Consider the following 22,338-nt stretch of genomic DNA (forward strand, 5'->3'; position numbering starts at 1 on the left):
TGTTTATAGCAGCACTATCAATAATAGCCAAAGTATGGAAAGAGCCAAATGTCCATCGATGGATGAATGGATAAAGAAGATGTGGTATGTATATATATATATATATATATATATATATATATATATATATATATATACATACACACACACACAATGGAGTATTACTCGGGAATCAAAAAGAATGAAATCTTGCCATTTGCAACTACGTGGATGGAACTGGAGGATATTATGCTAAGTGAAATTAGTCAGAGAAAGACAAAAATCATACAACTTCACTCATGTGAGGACTTTAAGAGAAAAAACAGATGAACATAAGGGAAGGGAAATGAAAATAATACAAAAACAGGGAGGGAGACAAAACAGAAGAGACTCTTAAATATGGAGAACAAACTGAGGGTTACTGGAGGGTTTGTGGGAGCGGGGATGGGCTAAATTGGTAAGGGGCACTAAGGAATCTACTCCTGAAATCATTGTTGCACTATATGCTAACTAATTTGGATGTAAATTAAAAAAAAAAAATAAAATAAAACAAGTTAATAAAATAAATAAATAAATAAATAAATAAATAAATAAATAAAATTTTTTTTAAAAAGCAAAAAAAAAAAAAAAAAAGAGTTGGACGCTTAACCAACTGAGCCACCCAGGTGCCCCAAGCTCTTTATTTACTAAATAGAAATAGTTTTTTAAAAAATCAACTATAAGCATCATAACTTTATGAAATACATGACATTTAGCACCAGAACTAGTAAGAGAAATAATCAGAATAAAGGATATTAGTTTAAAGGGATCACTTAGATTTTGGTAAAGCTCACTATAGGGCCCTTTTCTCAAGGGAAGAGTTTATTGTCCACCAGGATCCCTACTCTTCTGTGCATCTGTGTGTGGGAAGCAGGACTGCACATAGTGTCAGAGATGTTGTATTTGTCTCTGGGAAGCAGGGAGGAGCTAGCAAAGGTTTCTGAGAAGGTGAGGGCCTTGTGCAGGGACTGCAGGAACACACGGAGCACGGAGGCCATTCCTGGCTAGCCTGCTGTGTTTTGGGGGTCACAAACTATGGGCCTACATTTCCCTTATTTATTATTAGGGGAGAACCACACTCACCACAGTGGATGGTGGTAGTAATTAAAATCACTAATAGATATGAAGGCACTTGGAGGTTAATGGAGACCTAACTGTAGGAATCATTAATATTAGAGGGTGGTCTAATCAAGAGTTGATGTCAGGTGTAGACAGGCAGTGATAGGACCACACCAGAGCCATGTAGGGGTGAGTGGACAGGTGGAACCTTCCTATGACTTCTTTTAAAAAAAAATTTTTTTTAACATTTATTTATTTTTGAGACAGAGAGAGACAGAGCATGAACGAGGGAGGGTCAGAGAGAGGGAGACACAGAATCGGAAACAGGCTCCAGGCTCTGAGCTGTCAGCACAGAGCCCGATGCAGGGCTCGAACCCACGGACCGCGAGATCGTGACCTGAGCCGAAGTCGGACGCTTAACCGACTGAGCCACCCAGGCGCCCCTAACTTCTTAAGCACTTGTATTCAGCTACCATTGCCAGAGGCACTATTACATGCCAGGTATCTGTTAAGTGCTTTTATTTTTATTTTTTTAAATGCTGATTTATTTTTGAGAGAGTGAGAGAGCAGGGGAGGGGCAGATAGAGATGGAGAAAGAGAATCTGAAGCAGGCTCTGCACTCTCAGCACAGAGCCTGACGTGGGGCTCGAACTCACCAACCATGAGGTCATGACCTGAGCCGAAGTCGGAAGATCACCTGACTGAGCCACCCAAGTGCTCCCTAGGCACACTGCTTTATTATCTACTTAATTCCTTGCAACCACTTTGTGTGATAATTATACATAAACTTATGCACTTGTTTAGTGTTATTAGACAACTAGTAATGGGAAAAGCAATGCTTTTTTCTTTTTCTTTCTTTCTTTTTTTTTACCACTATACACCCAAAACCTAGTCATTGAATAGTGCACAGTAAGTGTTCATTAAATAGTTTTAATCAAAAGGATTTTTGGAAGATCCCATAACAAGTAAGGGACATGAGTAAGATTCTAGCCCAAGTCTGACTGCACAGCCCATGCTTGTACCTATGGCTAGTTCTTCCTCTCCTAGTACATCCTTGAACTTATCACGCCTTGTGCTGGGGGCTGGCTACCCTGGTAGAAGACAATGCAAAATGCTTCTGCTTCAAGGGCCAGTTGTTACCTCCCTGGGAAGGCTCTGTACTTGCTCTCACAGCTGTGGCCTCCTCTGTGTCCCACAGCTGATGGTGAAGTGAAAAGAGCACCTGCTTTGGATTGGGATGGTTTGGAACTGAGTCCTGAGGCTGCCTGATATCAGCTCTGTGACCTTAAGCAAGCCCCGGGTGTCAGGTTCCTCATTTGTACCAGAGGAGAAGAACTCTGGCTTTGTCTAACAGTCCAGCCGTGTTTTAAGATCCAAGTCAATGAGTTGACGTGTAAGAAGCATTTACACGTTGTATAACCTGCCGCAAAAGGGTTAGCTATTACTTTAAGAAGCCAGGTTATAAAGTTACAGTGGGAAAACACAAGGAAATGGGCAGTTCAAATAGGGACAGACATGTGGCAGCTACCATGGCCGTCTTAGTGAGCACCTCCCCACCCCTTTCCTGTCCAGCCTGTGAATTATAGCCAGTCCTTCACTCACATACTAAGTGGCCGCTCTGTATCAGGTACTGGGCCCTGAAAATATTCAAATGAATAAGGATATGATCCCATCTTTTCCCCTAGGAAGCTCATTGCCTCCTGGGGAGATAGGTACATTGAAAATTATTATCAAACACCTGTCTTATTTGAACACATAGGACCTCTGTCCTGGTTACCCCTCAAAATGTGTTTTACTCATTATCGACTATTTTAGACTAGAGCATTCACATCTGCAACCTACCGTGCCTACTTTGCTTCTGCATGTTACTGCTTACTGATTATTTTACCTGGTACTTTTATCATATTAATTTTACAAAGTTTTACTCTTTCCATTTCCTTTTATTCTTATTTTTTAAAATATTTTTGGAGGGTCTTTGTGTTTGACGAGTTTCAACTTTGTCTCAAAGCAGTAATTTCATCTTACATGGATATCGTGCATATTTTGTGCCCAGTGCTATTCTGAAACTGAATGTACACCGACAGGATCAGCAGTCTATTTGAGCTCTCCTTGCGTGTCTCCAAAGCGTGTTCCTAGTTGCACAGAGTTCTTATACTTCTTGCAAATTATAAACCTTTAAATAAAAACATAAATGTATAAAAACGCACAACTTATGTAAGTGATTAAATCTTCAGAAATACATATAATTCTTATGAAGAATTCTCTGCTCCATATTGCCCGACACAAAAGTGACACATGTACTGTTACATGTTGTAGAAATTCTGAGCTTATTTTGGAAAAGATTACATAAAATACACCAGAAACACATACATTTCTTACAAATGGCCAGGAGCTATTTGTGCCCTGCCAGTATCGATATTTACAAACCGGTGTGGATTTCACATGACCACTGGCTGGAGCATTCACATGAAAAACCCACCTACCTATCAGTAGTTAGAGAAACATGCCTAGGTCCTCCAGAGCACAACAGAGGTAGGAGGTATGATGGGTATTCGTGGAAAACTGTAGGAATGAACACAACTCAAGAAGGAAAAGGAGGAAGAGTTTTGGAACATTGTATTAGTGTCCCAGGGCTGCCATAACAAAATATCACAGATGGAGTGGTTTAAACAACAGAAATTTATTTCTCGTGCCTCTGGAGGCTGGGAGTCCGAGGTTGGGGTGTCTACAAGTTTGGTATTTCCTGAGGCCTCTTTCCCCTGCTTGGACATGGCTGCCCTCTTGCTGGGTCCTTACATGATGCTTTCTCTGTGTGATACAACCCTGATGTCTCTCTGTGTGTTCCTTCTTCAAAGGAACCAGTAAGAATGGGTTAGGGCCCACCCATGGCACCTCATTTAACTTTAGTTTTATAGCTCTGAAAGTCCTATCTCTAAATGTAGTCTCACTGGGAGTCAGGCTTCAACATTATGAATTTGGGGGGAACAAAATTCAGCCCATCACAAACATCTTTAAAACTTGACTCCGGTATCACTCCCTCTGGAAAGCCTTCCTAGGTTTTCCCAGGTAAGGTTAATTGAAGGCATTCTCATATCACACAGTTTATTCCTCTTTACGACATGTGCTGCACTGTGTTGTAATTATCTTTTCTCCAGGCTGTGCCCATCCCCTCCCCTGACCCTTAGGCTGGGAACTTCCCAGCCGGGAGACTCTCTTCTCTATATTCCCGTCACCCAGCAGTGGGTAGGTGCAGCGAGCCCAGCAGGATTTTAAGATAACTCACCAGTGAAATCAAGATGGAATGTGTTAGGTTTCTCAAAAGAAACCAGCCGAGTATCTTCAAACCAATTGACCAGAATGCTGGAAGGCTTTCAAGGTAAAGGCAAAATTTGACCAACTCTGAGCCCAGATCCAGAACCTAGGCATACAGACATGAGAAGCAGGACTGAGGGGAACTGGCCAGGAATAGAAGCCCTAAGACCACGTGCTATGGCAGGAAGAGTCTGAGTGCAGGAACCAGACAGCCTAGATTCAAATTCCAGTTCTGTCACTTATGGGCAAAGCATTCAATTGCTTTAATTTATAGCTGGCTTCATAGTAAAATGGGATAATATGAACTAATTGGTAGAAGTGTCTGAGTTAAATAAAGAAGCCCGCGTAGAGAGCTCACTATAGGATCTGGTATACAGTGGGTGACTGACAAGTGATAGAAATTTCCACAACTAAACAGTCTCAAACCTTTGAAATGCTGCCTATGGAGTCAGGACGGAGCTCTACAGGTACCTCAAAGACCTGAAAAAGCCTGAACTGATTTGGAAACATTTGACCTGCCAGAGGGAGGCCTTCTAGATCCACCGTGGCACAGAGAAATCGTCATAGCATTACTAATGTTGAGGTTTTCCTTTAAAAATTTACATTAAGCCTCCTTGGAGTTCAAATGAAATTCATTCCCATGATAATACTCAGAGCTTAATGCTCATAACATTTCAGAATAAAAAAATCAGTTCTGTGTTTACTTTGTGCTTATTAAACAGAAAAAAGATGAAAGGAGCAAATAGAAGAAAGACAACCAAGATTATTTCCAATTTCTCGAGATATCCCTTCCACCTGGATGCTTTGATAATGGCACAACAGACAGCAAAGTCTGTGGCTACATGAGGCTCAAAAACAAGAGGGAGAAAGTCACTCGGTTCTGTCATCCAGATGTTTCATCTGTATGGTAACAAACAGCTAAAGGATCAGGTATCAGAACTGACTTCAGATTTCAATTGTCTCTTAATTTTCATAGTCCTGCTGAATTCACAGAGTGGGGAGACCTCAAGAGAGTCATCCGGAACTTGTGTAAATGTCACAACTCCTCATCTCGGTTATTTTTGAGAATGATGGAAGACGAAATTGTATAACCTGCCACTAGAGCCCATTCTGGTGTTCGACAATGCTCACCTCAGGAAGATGCCTCTTAGAGCGAAGTGTTTGGGCTGGGGAAAAATGCGGGTCATTTGTTTCACCCAAAGGGCAGATAATGTGGAGTCTATTTATATAACAGTGACTGGGTAACTTTTTGAATAAGAGACAGTATAGGCTACTGTGGCTTTAGAGTCCAAAGAACTGGGTTCAAATGTCAGCGTTGACACTTGCTAGCTGTGCGACCTGAGCTTCATTACTTCACTTATTTGAGCACCGTTTTCCCCATTTATAAAATGGAGCCTTGGCCCTGAAGCATGCTGGGAACTCCATGTAAGGAGAAAGTCGTGAATACCCAATTGTGGTATGACAGTAGTACCCTGTACTATTTTTAAGTCTGAAATATCCACATATGTGTTGGTGCGCTATTTTAATTTTTAAAACATCTGAAATTCGAGTTATTAATATCTGGAGAGCAAGATCAATGGTTCAATTATTCAAATGATGTGAAAAGACAAGTCTAGACAGCTCCAGGCCTGTGTGAATAGCAATAAGCAACTACATTGTGGTCTTGCAAAGCTCCTATTGAAGGAATAATTATTATTGCACTTCAAAGAAAAGAATTTCTGAGAAGTAGAATATGAATGTGCTAGCACGGAAATAAGCCCAGGTACTCGTGCATCAGATGTAGCAAATATCTATGATGAAAATGCAGAAGACAAAGGCAAATCAAATGTTTTCTTTCGCAGGGGCGGGTCTGGGGTGGGACTCGTAGCTCCTTATCAATGTGAAACCTAGTCTTTGTTGGGGTGGCCGTGGGAGAATCAGTTATTCAAACAAGAACTCCTCCTGAGTGTCAGGGGTGCCTGGGTGGCTCAGTCAGTTGAACATCCTCTTGATTTCAGGTCAAGTCATGATCTCATGGTTCATAGGATGCAATCCTGAGTCGGGCTCAATGCTCAGCATAAAGCCTGCTTAAGATTCTCTCCCTCTCTTTCTCTCTCTCTCTCTGTCCCTCTCCACTGCTGTGCTCTCTCTTTGAAATAAAAAAAAAAAAAATGAACTCCTTGTAAATAACAAGAAATAAAATTATTTGAAGATGAAATCTGGATTAAAATATTTAGGGTTAGTCCCTAAGTATTTCCTCACCATTCTTCTGAGTGGTCAGAAAATCACCAGAAAGAGCTTTTTTAGCAGCAAGAAAAGCTTGCACAAAAATACATTTGCCACCCAATGATGTCATTGACCCACTTTATTATTTAACTACCACATTTTTAAAAAGAGCAAACAATATTTTTGTTTTCAACTTCCATAACTGATTAGGTTTTCCTGAGTTATATGCTTTTTAGTTTATATTGTGAATATTTATCTTAATGAATTTTTATTCACCCAATAATTTATATTATGGTTAGAATGTTTATCTTTTGTAAATTTACATTTTCCCCATTGTTTGTAACATATTTATATGTTTTTTTATTTAAAGTACGTTAAATAATTTCATTTCCTTGAGCTTTTTATTTTATAAATTCTGTGTACTTTGAAAATAAAATATTGATAGTATGTAAAATAAATACTGAAATAACAGAATTATTATCTTGCTGCAGCATTGTAATCACTAAAATGGAGTTAGCCATACTGAAATTAACATGCTATTGGTCAGGGAAATGTACCAGGACTCAAAGGAGGGGTCAGTAGCCCAAATGAGCAGAAGCAAAGGGGTCCGAGTTTTCTCTCACTTGAGACTGGTACTTTCCCTGCTTGATGTTAGCAGGATAGAGGGCCTTCTGGTAGACCATAAGCCGCTATTAGTATCAGGAGATCTGGCAGATTTATTAATCAGGGAAGTGGGATAGTGTGATGTCAGGTACAACAAATATTCCACTGTGGACTTCTGAGGAAATGACCTGCAGGGAGTGGGAGATTATGGTCTGGAAGTGTATTGAAATAGGGAGGCGGCCAGGCACCTAGTCTACCTAAATCGCAGACCTGCTGTAAGAATTATATATTTGGTAATCTCTGAGGACTCCACATTACACACCAGGAATTATTACAAGAAGTGGTTCAGGGTAGTGCTGCATAGCTGTGGAACCCAGAACAAATCGTTTAACCTCATGTGACTCAATTTTCTCCTCTGTACAATGGTGTTAACAACAATGCACATGTAACTAACACAGTGGTAAAGAGATGGTGTGATTAATATATGTGAAGGGCTTAGAATAACCCCTAGTCCATGGTAAGAGTTCAGGTTGCTATATGCCTCTCAAGCCAAGTGATTATTAGGATTGTCATCAGAAACCTAAGAACTCAGCATATCCCAAGTGAGAGAGTGGTAAAAAGAGAATTTTAAAAATTATAACATTTAACTTGCATTTTGAAAACAGAAGTTTATAACCATAACCCAAAACATCACTTGAAAATACTAATTTAAATAAAATGTAACACTCCTCTAGTATAAATTATTAGCAGATAAGTTATGAAAAATAAACTTTTATTAAAAAACAAAGTAAATCTTCTCTTAATGGTATTTGTGCATAACTTGGTGTGAGTTTAACATGATCACCACAGAGGGGAGATTTCAGTGTACTCTAGGAGCCTGGAAGCAAACGGAGGAGGGGTAGGACTTAGCAGAGTGTCTAGGGTGGGATGGGTAGGGCTCTTGAATGCCAATAGTGTGCACACCCGTTCACCTAGAGGGGAGTCCCACCCGGAAGGGAGAGACAGAGTAAGGTGGGGGAGGAGCCGAAACAGTGGAGAGAAAAACTGTGAGGGGGTAACAGAAAGGAAAATTAATTCTTTTTTTTTTTTTTTTTTTGGTAATTCTTATTTCTTTTTGTGAGAAAGAGAGAGAGAGAGCGAGCAAGCGAGAGAGAGCAGGGGGAAGGCAGAGACAGAGGATCCAAAGCGGGTTCTGCTCTGCACTGACAGCATCCAGCCTAATGCGGGACTCGAACTCAGGAACCGGGAGATCATGACCTCAGCGAAGTTGGACGCTCAATCGACTGAGCCACCCAGGCGCCCCAGGAAAATTAATTCCTAATTACAATAAGTGAAGCCAGGAAGCAATGTCTGAAATTGACAGCAACAGACATGTGCTCTTTAGAAACATGGAGTTAAATAGCAGAAGTGGCAGGAAAAATGATGAGTTTCGCAGTGCTGGGTCTATGAAACATAGAGGATTGCTATTTTTCAATAGGGGTTGTAGTACTATTTGTTTTAAATGTATTATATGAATAATTTTTAAAGAATTAAAACAAATAGAATATTTATGAGTAAACAGTAGTTATCATTATGGTCTGTTAGATAAGACTAAAGATATGACCAAAATAGAAAAGGTTAGTCATAACCTTTCCCTAAAGCAGACAACAATTACTCAGTAAAGGTGCGGGTCCATATGTTCTACAATTAAAAATACTGTTGCCAAAACCATGCGTAAAACTGTACCATGTATGCCAGGAATGGAGTTCCCTAACCGAGCTCTTTGTCACCTCTGTTGCAGCTGCAACCAAGGAGCAGGATCTAGAGCAGCTGTGTCCTTGTGAGGAGTGAGCCAGCCGGGGGGCGTGGGGTGGGGGGAAGTGACACTTTCCTAATACACGGGCTGTCAAATTTGAGCCTGCATCGAAATCACCTGGAGGGCCTGTGAAAACAGGTGGGGTGCTGGGCGCCAACGTCAGAGTTTCTGATTTTGTGGGTCTGTGGCAGAGCCTGAGAATTTGCATTTCTTTTTTTTTTTTTTAATTTTTTTTCAACGTTTTTTATTTATTTTTGGGCCAGAGAGAGACAGAGCATGAACGGGGGAGGGGCAGAGAGAGAGGGAGACACAGAATCAGAAACAGGCTCCAGGCTCCGAGCCATCAGCCCAGAGCCTGACGCGGGGCTCGAACTCACGGACCGCGAGATCGTGACCTGGCTGAAGTCGGACGCTTAACCGACTGTGCCACCCAGGAGCCCCAAGAGAATTTGCATTTCTAACGACGTCATGGGTGATGCCGATGCCGCTGGTCCTGGGACCACGCTTGGAGAACCACTGGCCCAATACCAATGAGCAAGTGTGCAGCAAGGGCAGGCTCCACAGGACGGGCGGAGGGAGGAAGGCTGATCCTGGAAAGGCATTTGAATAGGCTTTGTGCTGTGAGGGGAGGGACAGAGCGAGGAATCTAGGTGCCCTATATATTTCTAAGGCTGGCATTGCGAAGTCTTTTAATAATCTTTCTAGTGGAGCCCAACACTCCACTTTAAAGAAATGTCTGTTTCTCACAATTCTAATAATATGTGCCCAGAATAGAGCCTACCGATGAAAGTCTGAAAAATAGATTCAATTATCCTTCTCCACTATTGACCTACGCTGTGCCATTAGAAGCAGCGAGAGAGGTTGAGTGAATCACACATACATTTTTTCCAGGTATCTAAGAAGAAAGAGAATAGGTACAGAACACAGACCTCATCTGGAAGAGGCTGATGGAGACTATGCTTTCTTTTAAAAATGATTACACCACGTAGCATTTGTCAATACTTTTAATCAGCAAATTAATTTGCTTTATCAGCCAAAGCGTTCTGTTTTATAAGGATCACTGAGATCAGCATTGCAAATATAAACTTAAGGTGTGCATAGTTGGGACATCCTGGACCCGGGGGCTAATTCAGGCAGTTCAGTTCATGTACAAAGGCAGAGAAAGGGAAGGTAAGGAGTGTCTGGCCTCCTACCAGCTCTTTGAGGGAGGTGGCTAAGAGCTGACAGTCAGACTTTTAGGTCAGGGGGGTATGACCTTGGACAAGTTAACATCTCTGAGCTTCGGTTAACTCATCTGCAAAGTGAAGATAATAGTGGTCCTTACATCACAGTGTTATTTTAAGAGTTCGCATAGTATCTGGCACATGGTGTTATGCTAAAAGGATATGAACTATAATAATAGATAAAAACAAGCTCTTTGAAGTCAGATTAGGGTTCATATCTTGGCTGTCACTTAGTAGTGATTCCCTTAGGCAAGTTATTGAAACTTTCTAAGGAGTAATTGTGTTAAAATAGGGATAATAATATATAATCTTTCAGGATTAGTCCAAGGATGAAATGAAAGCCAGTATGATAGTATGCATATCCCTTGGCAATATTAAACACTTGGCAAATGAAATTATCGCTACATATATGAAATCTTACTCTTATGAATATTAGTTTTCCTCATCTGTGAAAATAGAACACACATCAACCCCATCCTCTTCCAGGTTTTGTTTTAGGCCGAAATAAGATAATGGATATGAATGAAATTTCTATTCATTCATGCTCTCATTCAACAAGTATTTGTTGCGTTATCTTTTGCGTGCCCAGACTATTCTAAGTGCCAGCAATACACCTGTAAACAAGCGAGGATAAAACTTGTGCCCTCACGGAGCTTGTGTTTCTGCCACTAGAGTGGAGGAGTGAGAGATGAATACACACACAAATATATAAAGTCAGGTAGTGAAAAGTAGGGGAGAGTAAGGCAGATCATTAGGGAAAAGTAAGGCGAGGTTAAGAGGATCAGGCTGAGGTAGAACAGCTGTGCAATTTTGTAAAAGATGGTCAAGGAAGAAATAGCCAGTAAAGGGCACTTGAACAGAGACCTGACGGACACAAGGGGTGAATCAGACAGATGTCTGGAGGACAGTCCATGTGGGGTGATAGTCTAACATTCCTGAGATGGGAGCATGTTGGGTATGTTCGAGATGCCGTTAAGGAGCCCAGTTTGGCTGGAGCAGCTAAGGGAGGTGGGGTGAGTACGCCGTGGATCACATGGGAATTTGTAGGCCATGTGCTAGGGACTCAATTGAATCCCCTCAAATTCTATGTTAAAGCCCCAATACCCAATGTGATGATATTAGGAGATAGGGCCTTTCTGGAAGTCATTAAGGTTAAATAAAGTCGGAAGGGTCAGGCTCCAATCCAATAGGACTGGTCTCCGTATAAGAAGAGCTATCTTTGCGTGTGCAGGGACAAAGCGCCTTGTGAGGACTAGGGAGAAGGCAGCCATCTCCAAGCCAGGAAGACAGGTCTCACCAGAAACCAAATGAGCTGGCAGCTTGATCTCAGATCTTCTAACCTCCAGAACCGCCAGAGATAATGGCTATTGTTTAAGCCACCCAGGCTTTTGTTATTTTGCTATGGCAGCCCCAGGACACTAAAGACAACAGCAAAGACTTTTAGAAGGGCAGCCATTAGAAAGCTTTAGGTAAGGGTGGGATGTTCAAAAGGACACTTTTGCTTTGGTGTGTTAAATATAGGGCAAGGCTGAAAGCTAAGAAATGAGGCAGGAGATTATTACACTAATCCAGGAAGATGATGGTAGCTGCTCAGACCAGCCGGGGTTAGTCGTAGAGAGTGGTGAGAGGGGGCTGAATTCTGAATGTAGGTCGGAGGCTGAGTCGGCACAACATGCTTGTGGATGGGAGGTGGAGTAGGAAAGAAAGGAACTATGTGTTGAGTACTGTGCTACTAACTGGGGAAACAAACTGTCGAGTACTGTGATGGTAACTGGGAAACTATGAAAAAGATCCACCAGCATGCATTTTCAACACAGTGTGATAGGGTGATGACAGAGATGTGCACAGGGAATCTTGGAATCCCTGGAGAGGGAGGCCTAAATCATCTCACTGGAAAAGCAGAAGCTTCCCAAAGGAGGTGCCATCAGGTATGGGTTTGAGGCAAAGGGTTGGTATATGCAGGATATGTGCAGGGGTGATTGAAGTCATAGGGCCAGCCTGAGCAACAGCACAGAGAGGGAAGGACAGGTTGGTGTGCGTTAGGACAGTAGACAAGTCGGGGGGTTGGGGCTACCAGGAGATGCAGGGGTGATCAGCTTATGACTCTGGGACTTCAAATCCCTAGGCCTTCAAATTCCTTCTTGTGGAATGAGGGGTTAACTACCACGCAGAGAGGAAGGGTGTGAGGGGTTACTGAGTGGCTTTAATAGAGGAAGTGTGTGCAAGTTAGTAATTGGGGTCAGAGTCATTTTAAGGAAATAACCCCAAAGAGGGGGAAATCACTGTCTATGAAGGAATCTTCATGTATTACTGACAAAGCAAAATATTGCAAGGAAACCAACCCTTAGCAATATGGAAATGACCAAATGAATTATGGTGGATCTACCTAATAGTCCATTCACTCAGTGGAATATTACTCAGTCATTTAAAGTGATTGATATGAACAGTATCTAGCACCATAAAAAATGCTTATGATATGAGTGAAACAAATAAAGCAGGCTTTATATTTGTATGTATAATCTGATAACATATACAAAAAATATATAAACATATAACATATATAAAATATGTCTATGTAAAGACTCAAGGGAACACACCCAAATAATGGATCATGGGTTTTGTTTGTTTTTTCTCTAATTTCTCATCATGTAATATGTTTAGTTTTAAAGTTGAAATTAATGATAAAAAATCAAAAAGCTGCTTACAAAAGCATATTTTTGTTATTTTTATCTAATGAAAACAATATATCACGTGTGATAACTTTATCAGAGTTGCGTGAGGAGATAAAAATCAGTATTTATATTATTTTCTTCTTATGAAGTACAGGTTTTCAGCAGTCCTGGGTAAAGAGTGTCAGGTCATAAGACTGGGGCCCACTGAGAAGGCACATTCTCTGAGAGAGTGAGCCAGCCACCACTCTTCTCCAGATTCTGGCTCACAAACGATTCCTTTCTTGGTGCTCTCACTTTAGATCTGGCCCAAATACTGTTCTCATTACAACTCAGCTAAGTTTTGACCTGATCTCAGTAATCTGCCATGTTGGAGGGAGGGGGCAACTGTTCAGGATTATCTCCCATTTTCTAATCCATAGGGATTAAAGATACAGCTCATGCTCTGGAAGGATCTGCCTAATAACTGAGGAAGACACCAAAGAAGGTAGGGAATGAGCCTCTGGGAGGGGCCAGGAGAATAGGTAGGAATTCACCACATTAGGTAAAGGCAGGATAGGGTATTACAGGTAGAAGAAAATAAGTGTGTGTGTGCATGCACACACACACTGAAAGGTGGGAATGGCAGAGAAAATTCTACAGATGAGATTGGGAAGTTGGGACAGGGCCGGATTATGAAGACCTCTGAAGTCTCCATTAAGACACTTTGCCAATTCCACCAGGCAAAGGGGAGCCACTGACACATTTTCAGCAGAGGAGTAGCCTTTTTATATCTGTAATTAGCAGGATAAAGGACAGAGCAGTGTTTGGAAGGAGCGAGACTTAAGGTTGAGCACTTACGAGGCTCAGAGGACAATGTGACCTTGGACAAAGGTAATGGCAGCTGGGATTCACTCTTTCATTGAACGAATACCTTTTGAGCATCTGCTATGAGCCACACATTCTGCTTTGCTAAGCACTGGGGATATACTGCAAAAGGGGAGACAGACAAGGTCCCTGCCCTCAGGGAGCTTATAGTATAATACGCTGGAGAGAGAAGGAAATGTTTTAGTATATTTCAGAGGCAGAATCAACAGGTCCTTTTAACACACTCTTCAGTGCTTAAAGGACAAACTCTACAAAGTCCAGCAGAAGTCACAATAGATGGGCTATCATTCCAAAGCCTACAACATTCATTCTCTTAATTGCAGCTAAAAGAAAGTTCCCACAAATACACTGGAAAAGACAGGCATTATGGCTATGGGCTTTCTCCCTGGCATGTGAAGTTGAAGTCTGAAGCTCGGGGTTTGAATAGTTCCATCAAGGGCCACAGTGGATAGAGTCCGCTGAATCATGACAAGAGACAGCGCAGAGGCTCATGGGCAGAAGGACAAGAATGGAGAAGCAAATCACATGAGTTGCAGGCTCAGCTCTGCGTAGCATTTGTTATGGGATTGAGCAGAAGTTACTACCTCGCTTGCAGACTCTAGTTCCTTGTCTGTCAGCAAGGAAACTAAAGCAGATAATCTCTGAGATCCCTTCTACTCCTAGAATGTCCTGTTCCCATTTTTGCTTCCTAAAGTTTCTGAATGAACGAGTGTATCTCCAGGGATATAATATACTCTTATTCACAATTGGTATTTAAATTTATTACACCAACTTATAGTTCTATAACCATGTGTACTTTACCGAGTACTTTCACATGCACAGTACCACTTTCTCTTCCCAGTCACCTCCGACTCCCATTTTTATAGGCGAGGGGATTTGCAGCTACATGAGCAAGAGAGGGAGGAGATACAAGACACTGAGTCCACACAGACAAATGGCGAAGTGAACGTTAAGTCAGCCTTTTAGTTCCAAAGTGGTTCTTTTATCCACTTCAAAAGCTCAACGCATTAACCCGACAGCTTATTCTCCTGTTCTAATCAATCTATGTTTAGGATTTAACAACTCAAACAGGATATTAGGTAAGTCAAATAGGTTCAGCACCAAGAACTCACTAAAAGGAAGAATGACTACATTTTATTGAACCTAATTTGTAAGCCATCTGGAAGCATTACCTTCAATGGGACATCCAGAACTCGTGTCCCTAGTGAAGAGACGCTGATAAATAAAGACACCAGCATTTCAGTAACATTAAATCCACGTGTTAAACACAGAAAGGTGAAAAATCTAGGGGCACACAAGCTCTAGATGGTCTTTTTATTTCCCCTGGTAATGTTCCCAGGAAGATACATGCTGGGCCTCAAGAAAATTACCTGTCAAATAAAATTCCTACAGAAATTTCCTTTGAAAGAATCATCGTGCAGCAAATGGAGACACTCTCACAATATTTGGTGCCTAGGTAGGTTAATGCTGGTGGTTTGCATTCAAACTTACTTCTGGCATTAGTGAGTTCCACGAAACTCTTAATTTGAGTCTTAATTTTCTCATGAAAATTTTCTAGACATGACAATAATTTCCTCTTAAGGCTGCTACAGGAGCAAAACTAGCGGAATGAGACAGGAGGGTAGAGGTGGGGTAGGTGGGTGGGGATAGTTCACAGCAGAAAAGCCAGTCAACAGAGTTTTCTGCTTTATCCAGGACTTGGTCTCATTCCCTTTCCCAACATTCTGACATTCTTACACTTGATTTTGGCTACGTTCTAGCTTCTCCATGGGTGTATCCCAGAGTTTAGTGGTTTAACTCTCTCCCAGTTTCCTCTCTGTGAGGTTCAGTCCATTCTGGATGATCTCTGAATAATACATGTGTCAGGCACATTTGTCTACAATCTGTTCAGAACAGATCTTCCAAAAGTCTGCTTGTACCCAAAGGTTCTCCTCTACCTTATCATTGTCTATCATCCCTCTTTCTCTCCCTTCTCTCTAAGAAATCTTTAGGGAACATCTACTCAGCTGTGGGATCTGAGGCTTAGGGGGATAGTGGGCAGATCACAGATTTCAGTCAGAGAGGTCTAGTTTCAAGTCTTAGCGTAGCAATTTACCAGCTGCAGGACTTTGAATAAATTGTTTCACTTCTCCCATCCTCTTGACATTTACCTATAAATGGGGGTAACAATAGCTTCCTTACATGTCTGGGTTGGGGGTTATCATCATTAGCATATGGGGGTTCTCAGTGATTCTTTTTTTAATACCTAGAGTTAGAAATAGATTCAGAAAAAAAATGCAAAAAAACTATGGACCTGGTCCCATAGGACATTAAGAGTGAGAGAAGAATGCAATAAACCATGCTAGTTGATTTAATAAAGAATTTCACCGCTCCCCAAAGGATACAGACATGTTCACACAGGATTGATGCTGGTCTTCCTCACCCACAGGAAACTGATTCTCTGACCCTTAGGTGTCTCCTGTTCTAAGCAGGGGGGTCTGAGTTGACCAGATGCCCTAGCGGACCTCATTATGCTTTATTGTGCCACTCTGAAATAAAAGATCCCCTTCCACAGGCCTCTCTTGATTCCACTTCTTTGCTTAGCCCTCTTGGTCTGGGCTTATTATACATCCACTCCCTCCCTCAAGCCCCGTTCTTCCCTTATCAACCCTCGGTGTCTTCTGGCTCAAATTCATTTTCTCCCCAACACTAAAAATAAGAATCCTCATGTTACAACTCCATCCGTTGCCTGGAGATAACATTCAGCTCCTCACATGCAGGCAGACCTCCTCCAGCTGTGCCAATTTAATCCTGTTCTGTTGCTTCATTCATTTTGAATAGGATACCTTTGGCAGGTGAGGTGTTATGAACATCAACATGTTAAATCTTCAGTAAAGTAATTCTCCTGGGCATTTTTTCCCCATTTCATTTTGTCCAGGATGCTGTCATAATGTCTACTGATATTTCTAGACTTTCCCCTTGAGTTCCTAGGCAATTCATTAATACACACATCCATCCAACAAACACGTTCTTGAGAACCCACCAACATTCCATTGTGCTATAGTACTCATTTGATCCTTGTAAGAAGGCAGGGTGTGTGTGCGTGCATGCGTGTGTGTGTGTGCGCACACACACACACACACACATGCAGTGAGAGGGAAGGTAAGCCAGCTAGTTTTTCAACTTTGGCTGTTGTTCAATGATAAATGCGTGTAGGGGAACAGGGTGAGGCTTGGCCACAAATGTGGCTTGCAGCTGTCAAACACATCCTCCACATCTTTATCTGGAAGTCATACACCTGCCAATTACTGAGATTTTTCTAACCAGGTTTGTGAGCTCATAATTGGTTGCCTATGTCACACTTAAGAATAGGATGTTCCCAGAGCCATCTGTCCGACTCACACGGAGACCCTCCTGTGCCAGAGATGACGGAGAGGCTCTTTTCTTTGAATGGACATCTACGTTATCCATTCATAACAGTTTCCTTTGTATATTCTTGATTTCATCACTTGGTTGTGTCACTTTGTAAAACTCCCTCCATTATAACTTTGAGTTCTTTTTTGCAGTCATCTCAATAATAGGCTGTTCTGTCATGTTCTATTTTTTGCATTTGATTTTTGTTAGTTTTAACAAACATAGGAGAATTTTTAGTCATTCTTTCATATTAGAAGCCTCTTGCCCTTTTTGGTCAGCTCTGTAATATTTTTTACAAGTGATTTTGAAATACATGCCCATCTTAACAGAAACCACTCTTCACTCAATTTCTTCAATCTGCATCTTCAAGAAACAACTTAGGCAAAAAGTTACTATGGTAGACCCTGAACAGTGTAAGAAATCAGGTTACAAACATGTCAAGGTGTTTATTTTCATTAAAAAATAGGGGCGCCTGGGTGGCTCAGTCGGTTGGGCGGCCGACTTCGGCTCAGGTCACGATCTCACACTCCGTGAGTTTGAGCCCCGCGTCGGGCTCTGTGCTGACCACTCAGAGCCTGGAGCCTGTTTCAGATTCTGTGTCTCCCTCTCTCTCTGACCCTCCCCCATTCATGCTCTGTCTCTCTCTGTCTCAAAAATTATAAATAAACGTTAAAAAAAAAATAAAATAAAATAAAAAATAAGAGTGCCCTGATTTGCTACTCTCTTGTGATTTCTAAGGTTTAACATCTCATCATAACTGGCATTTCCCTAACCGAGGTGTGAGCTAATCTGAGACTGGGACACAGATGTCAAGAACAGAGGGCCTCACATATCCAGGGCTGCTCAGGGATCACTGGACTCACAGAGGGCCTGAGAATAGCAGGTCGGCTATTAGTATACCTATTTTACATCTGAGGAAACTGAGGCCGTTAGAAACTACATAACAAGCAGATGCAGTCAGCCCTCTGTGGTGGCAAAAGACAAGCACAGGTATTCATATTCTAAGTTCCAGGCTTCCGTCCCCTCCCACCGTATCACACGATACTTTGTAAACATTCAGAATCAAGGTATTGTCTTTACAAGGCATGGGGAGGATGAAGAGGAGACAGGTCTGGGGAAACTGAACGATTAGAAGTACCTCTCTAGTATATTCACATTTATTGGGTTAACTTCATGAAGAGTCTGATTCTTAAGCTTCAAAAGGTGAGAAGCGAGAGAAAAAAATTCCGTGGATGAGGTCACAGCAGTGAGTTTATGCAACTATTTCAGGCTGGGAGGGGCAGAAGTCCTGAGGAAAAAGTGGGATATATCCTGGGCTGAAAAACAACATTTTTGGATTATGAGTTTAATTTCTCTTTTGTTACATGCCAGACAGAAAGAGGAATGGTGGATGGGAGGTAGAACAGGAATGGGCTTCCTTGTGAGTGGAGAATTCTGCATTATAGAAAGCTATGAGCAGCTGTATCAGGTGGGGATCAATCATGGAAACAGAAACAAGTAGTGTTAGATGTACACACACACACACACACACACACACACACACACACAATTTCCTAGTGCTTGGTTCTGTTCCTCTGATAATAAATGCCATATATATCTATGCACACACACACACACACACACACACACACTATATGTACTATATATATGAAAAATAAATATATATTTATTATTTATTTAATAGAGGAACTTGGCAAGCGATTGTGGGAACTGGTTAAGCAGTTTTAAGTCTGTTCAATTATGTCTGATGATGGAGCTTGAAGTCCACTGGGCAGGCGGTTAGGAGGGAAAGATGGTTATAAATGGGGAGAATCAGGAGCAGCCTGGAATCCATAAGCAGGCACTGAAACTCCATGAAAACTTACTGGAACCTTGGCTTTCACTGCTTCCCAGCTTGCCGATGTGGATGGCCTGCTGTAACCGGGGCCTTTTCTTAAGTGGCTAAACACACACATCTGGATGAGGCCTTGGGAAGCGGGAGGAGGATATGGGGAAGGGAAGAGCAGTTGTGGGCCCAGATGCCGCTTTGTGCCGACAGGGTGAGTCAACAGATCACCAACAACAGGTGAGCTGCAGAGTGGCTGCTGCTTCCCTCTATCCTCCGATCTCCCAAGAAACTCTTCCATGGCCCACCTAACTAGAAACATATAGGAAACTGAATTCTGAGCAAGGTAATCCCATCTAGCCACATTGGCATATTACAAAACCACCATACTATCTGCAATGAACACTGTACATAGGGCAGGGTTGACTTAGATACTCTTCAGATGCCCAGAAGCAGCTCAGGGAGCCCAGCAGACCTTCTGACTGTTCAGCAGCCAGGCCACTGTCTGGACAGGGAGGGCTCCCTGTGCACCCACAGACTTAGCTGCTTTCAATGTCTTCATCACTAGGGACTTCCCTTTTCTAAGCCCAGCCAAAGAGTGGGAGAGTGTCTTTCTAGCTTCCCTCTTCCTTGTTGCCAAAGATCAACACATCTGCCTTTTCATTTCAAAAATTTATAATGGCATGTATTATTATAAGCAACAGTGGCTAACATTCATTGACAATAGATAACAGGCCAGACTCTTTCGCATGGACTCTCTCATTAAATTCTCACAACAATCCTATATGAAAAGTATTGCTGTTACCTTAAGCTTACTGATGCGAAAATTCAAGCCTAAAGAAATTGATTTGCTCAATGTGAGACAGCTGTTACATGTTGGAGCAGGGATTGCAACCTAAGACATTCCGCTCTGGAAAGCAACACCACGAACATCAAACATACCAGATAAAGAAAACTGCCATGCGGCTAAGAACACGTTTAAGGTTTTTACAGTTGAACCCCTGGTGTCAAGAATCTCCTACTTCTATCCAAGTTGAAGAATGTGTGGTTTTATCAGGAGAGGAAAAGTAAAAGGGTAAACAGGATCTGAGAAAATCAACAGGCTGGCAAATAGGAGACACTAGGAATTCTAAAAGGAGGAAAAAGAGGAGGAAGACTGGTGAGAAAAATTTTTCTTGTCTTATTACTATCTCACCATGATGACACCATGGCTATAAATGAATTCAAATGGACACATCTAGTTAACGCAAGAAATAAAGAGCCAACGGCTCAGTTATGTCAACAGATGGCTTTCAGGCAATTTTTAAAGGTAGGTGGCCTAAAAGCTCCAAAAGAACACCAAGGAATGGGGACAGTGGTTTTAGCAACTATTCAGAATTGGGTTCCCAGGGATGCCTTCTCTGCATGCTCAGGGTGGGTCACTATAGGGTTGGCTGATGAGAACAGGCAGACGGTCCTTCAAGTCTACTTTCAGGAGACACCAACAGCACAGAAGCCTTGGAAAATCACTGAGTGCAAGCTGGCGTACAAAACCTGGTTGCTGAGGAAATGTAACAGGTCAAGTGCACAGCTCTCAAACTAGCATCTGTAATATGTGGCTGAGCAGCTATGGTTCCGTGTGGCTGGGAGCAGCTGTTTTGTGCAATGCCCAGTCTCAAACCCCTTCTCACCCAGCAAAGTGTTGCTCATCTTTTGAGGCACCTCCCTCTCAGTGCTGTCTCCAGCATTGCCCTTCTGGGCTTATTGCTGTCTGGTCTGTATGATAATTGCTTACTTCTCTGAGCAACTTGAGCAGAAGGACTGTATCCTGCATTTTCTCACATTTCTATTAATAACATTACAAGTACCTTGGGGATGCTCTGTGGCTTAGTCACTGCACTGCACCCTCCACAAAGTGCACACCACCATGACTATGTGAAAGCCTAGAATTCCTTCCTTTCCAAAGCCTTTCAAAGTTCTCTGTCCTCTGTCCCCACTGACCCTGCCCAAGTTTATCTCATCATCATCTCTTTCTAGGAATAGGTGAATAAATCTTCAAATATCTCTTCTGCCACCCTCAATGCACGATTTGTCTCTGCTTCAAAAGGACAAGACTTTCTTGAATTGAAGACAAGCTCTTAGGACTGCTCCCAGAGGTGAACCTCCAGGGCTCCAACTTCCTCCAAAGCTATGCTTCACATTTTTTTTTTTTTTTTAACATCCGGGCATACTTTCTCCCAAAAGCAGTGCTTCCTTCTTTGGCTTGTTGATTCACCCTTCCTAATTGAACAAGCCAAGAGAATACTTCAGAGCCCTTTAACTTTGACCCACAGAGGAACACAGACCACTGAGCAGCCTTAATTTTTAAAAATCAAGACTTTCAAGACAAAATGATTCAATAGGTGTTATACATACCTGTATATTTCTACCATTCAAAGATCTTTTGGGCACATTGTCCTTAATAATCACATAAGATAGATATTATTGTTCCCATTTTATAAATAATACAACAGAGGCTTGGAGCACTGTGATGGCTTGTGCAACATCTCAGTTGATTAATGGCAGAATTCAAGAATAAAACCTTGCATTCCCAGTCTAGGTAAGGCACACATCTGAGAAAGCTTCTACTCCATTATTCTGGGGGTTTACTGATTTTAAACTTTTAAGTCATCACATATCTATATATTTTCAACCTCTGTCTATAGGCAGAATGCATTAGAAAGATTTATTGGACAGGCAATCTAGAAAAGATGACTGTTTTCAGAAGCTACTGCTCCCCCCGTCCTCCTTAGGTAGAAAACCTTAATTTGTCTTTCCAAATTCACTCCCCCTCAGAGAATAGCTTTGTGGATGGAAAAGCAATAATAAAAGACCAAACTCAGTCCAGCTGCAAATGATCAGTCTCTTCTCTCCATTGTGGTAAATCACAGGCTTCCCCCAGGTCTGAAGTTGCTTACATGCTTGGGGAGCTGGTCTGAATAACCTGGCCAGCTACAGGGGAGAGTGCTTCCCCCACCTCCAAACCCCCATTTCTCATTTAACTCTACTCATTAGAGGAGGCTAGGGCACAAGCCAGGTTAACATGTCAATAAGTCACCAAGGAAATGCAAAAATTGACAGCTGAGGAATCCCAGCTCCCAGCCTTCTCCACTACAGAAACCCTCACAGAACAAGTTTCTCAGCCTCCTTGCCAGGTCACTTAAATGAGGAGTGACATTTGAGTCCCTGAGAGTAATTAATTTCCTCTATCTCCAATAGTACCTCATATTTTAATGAATTTTTACAAGTCTCAGATCCTCCAGCCTCTCAGCTCCCTCCCCAGTCCCGCTGTTGTTCCCCAAGGTCCCATAACGAATAGCTCCTACTCCTATTTGCCTTGCAAACTCACAT

The 22,338-nt window shown here is 42.0% G+C and overlaps 1 protein-coding gene across 17 annotated transcripts in view; it reads right to left on the reverse strand.

Annotated features, from left to right (window-relative positions):
- The window catches only part of DAB1 (DAB adaptor protein 1), a 1,138,205-nt gene that overhangs the window by 584,034 nt on the left and 531,833 nt on the right, over positions 1–22,338 (reverse strand). The window lies entirely within an intron of this gene.

The sequence above is a fragment of the Felis catus genome, chromosome C1, assembly GCF_018350175.1.
Source record: "Felis catus isolate Fca126 chromosome C1, F.catus_Fca126_mat1.0, whole genome shotgun sequence".
Lineage (NCBI taxonomy): Eukaryota > Metazoa > Chordata > Mammalia > Carnivora > Felidae > Felis > Felis catus.